The sequence below is a fragment of the Silene latifolia genome, unplaced genomic scaffold (genome assembly GCF_048544455.1).
Source record: "Silene latifolia isolate original U9 population unplaced genomic scaffold, ASM4854445v1 scaffold_122, whole genome shotgun sequence".
NCBI classification, from domain to species: Eukaryota; Viridiplantae; Streptophyta; class Magnoliopsida; order Caryophyllales; family Caryophyllaceae; genus Silene; species Silene latifolia.
In genome coordinates this window covers 1,118,721-1,121,594 of record NW_027413128.1, presented here as the reverse complement: position 1 = coordinate 1,121,594, position 2,874 = coordinate 1,118,721, and the positions used below count along the sequence as shown (strand labels likewise).

At 37.7% G+C, this 2,874-nt stretch overlaps 1 non-coding gene across 1 annotated transcript; it reads right to left on the bottom strand.

Moving 5' to 3' along the window:
• Positions 1-1,773: 1,773 nt before the first annotated feature.
• Positions 1,774-1,880, bottom strand: LOC141637617 (small nucleolar RNA R71). The gene has a single exon (XR_012541825.1). It is a non-coding gene; the product is annotated as a small nucleolar RNA R71 (small nucleolar RNA).
• Positions 1,881-2,874: the final 994 nt, after the last annotated feature.

Here is a 2,874-nt window from a genome sequence, read left to right as displayed (position 1 = left end):
TTCTTCTTAGCAATCTTTAGTGTAGTTAATATCAATCAAATCTCTCTTTAATATTGTAATCAACAATTAATCAAGTTTTAATACAAGTTTTATTTCCTTAATATCTCTTTTGTTCATCCTTTATTTTGGGTAATTGAAGATTATTTGGGTTATTATTGGGAGATTGACAACCTCTCAATCAAGCATCAAGTACTTCTTTTATTCTTTGCTTTATTATTGGAATCATTAGTAGGTATAATTCTCTTAATCCCTTTTTAATTATTGCTAATTACTTTCATTTATTCATCATGTTTCACTTTGTTGGTATGATTGACAACCTTGCTAGCATGTTCAACATGATAATGAGTGAGTAGTTCCTTAGGTAGGGTTAATGGGTAATTAGGGGAAACCAACATGGGGAATGATTCATGCTTAAATTAATATGCTTTCATGGTTTATTTGCTTGCTTATTTTGATCTCAACTCATGCACATGTTACGTTTGATGAAATGCGAGCCTATGAATCCTTGCATTTTTTACCCATCACCTATCTTTTCAATGAGACTTGTAAGACATAAACCAACTCGAGTCTCATTAGACCATGCATGTTGTTGAGTAGAGAAGACTAAGTCGACTTGTAGGTGTTGTACAATCTAATCGATTCGGCTCCGGGACCCAAACTTTCCTAGGATTGTAAGATATAAACCAACTCAATCCATCACAACAATAATTGCTTACTTATAATTTGAGAACATGTTTGTATGATCAATTCCCATGAATCCCCTATGACCCCATGATACCCTAGTGCTTTTTATCAATTTTTTACAACTCTTTTAATTCATCTTGCTTGTTTACTTTCATTGCTATTTAGTTTAGTGACCTTCTACATCAACCCAAATTGTGACACCCCTAAGACACCACTAGTTTCAATAGAAATCTCATCTCAATTCCCGTCCCTTGGGATCCGACCTTTACTTGCATCTTTACTAATTGTAGAGTTGTTTGTGAAGTTATAAATTGTGTTTTGGTCTAGGTGCTTCCCACGACAATTGTTCCGAAAGATAGAATATCGTTCCGACCGACCAAAAATGGCGCCGTTGCCGGGGACGGTGTTAACTTGATTTAGATTTTCTTATATTGTTATTAGTTGTGTCTTTCTTTGCCTTGGGGAAGTAAAACTCCACAAGGTTTGTTCTAATTGTTTTCGAGTTGTTTGATATTTTGCATGTCTAGAAGGTCACAAGGTGATTTGTTACCTTTTGATCGTGAAATTGAAAGAACTTTGACAACCAATAAAAGACTTGCTAGGAGAACTTTTAGAGGTGTTAGTGAGGTTATTCAACCAACTATTGAGTTCATCAACCCTTTTGCAAGAGAAGGTGAAGAGAACCCAACACAAAATCCAACACAAAATCAACCCACAATGCCTAAGTTTTCATCACATTCCGTACCCACCGAGGAGAACCTACCCAATGGTACTCCCACACCACAACATCTAACCGGAAATTTCATTGCCAAATCAGCATTTATCCAATTAGTCGAAATAAGCCAATTTGGGGGGATGCCTAGTGAAGACCCTCATTCTCATATGGAGGCCTTTTGCGACTATTGTGATGCGATTTCTCAAACCGGTGTAACTAAAGACCAAATTCGATGGGTCTTATTTCCTTTTTCTCTAATTGGCACCGCGAAACAATGGTTGAAGGGCCTTGATAAGGCCACCCTCGGAATTGATTCTTGGAAGAAGTTGGCTCTAGCTTTCTACAAAAAGTTCTATCCACCGGAAAAGACTAACATTCTAAGAGCTCAAATTACGGGTTTTAAGCAAAGGGATGAAGAATCTTTGTATGAAGCTTGGGAGCGGTTCAAAGGAATTTGTCGCTCATGTCCTCACCATGGACTTAGCGAGTGGTTCTTGGTACAACAATTTTGAAACGGTCTATATAAAGATTCAAGGAACATTCTCAACATGGGATCAAATGGAATGTTCACCGAAGTTGATGACAATCAAACTTGGAAAAAAATTGAGGAAATGGCGGTCCATAACTCACAATATAGTAGACCTCGCAAGGCTACTAGAGGAGGAAAGCATGAAGTGGACTCCGTTACTCAATTGGGTGATCAACTTAGTGCTCACAATGATACCATAAATTTGAAGTTTGAAAAAGCTATGGCTAGACTTGAAGAAGCCTCAAAATCACCAAAGCATCATCTTAATGCCATGACGGCATCTTCATCAATCCCAAGTGGGATATGTGAGAATTGTGGAACTTTGGGACATGACCCAAGTGAATGTAGGGGAACAAATGAACAAGTGAATGCTTTCCAAGCATATAAGAGTGGTACCCCTTATTCCAACTATTACAATGAAAACACCAAATTCCATCCAAATCTCTCATACAAAAGCCAAAATGTTCAAAACCCTCAAACAACATACACCCCACCTCCCATGAGAAACCAAAATCAAAGACCCTTTTACAACCAAAACCAAGGTTACCAAAATCAATCTCCTTACAATCAACAAAATGACCAAGGTTTTGATGTTCAAAAAGCGGTCCTTCAAATGCAAAAGAATCAACAAGAGTTTTTCACTCAAATGCAAAAAGATAGTCAAGCAAAGGAAACCACCATCAACAACATCCTAGCTCACACCAAAATGTTGGAAACCCAATTGACTCAACTAGCATCTTCAAGCTCACAAAGACAAAAGGGGCAATTACCACCTCAAAGTAATCCCCCAAGACATGAAACGGTTAGTGACATTCACTTGAGAAGTGGTACAAGGTATGAAGCACCGAAGAAGCAAGTTGAGGATGAAGTTGTGGAAGCTAGTGACAAAGAAGAAATTGTGCAAAACTCCAAGGATGGAGAACCATCAAAAGAAGAAATTTCAAAG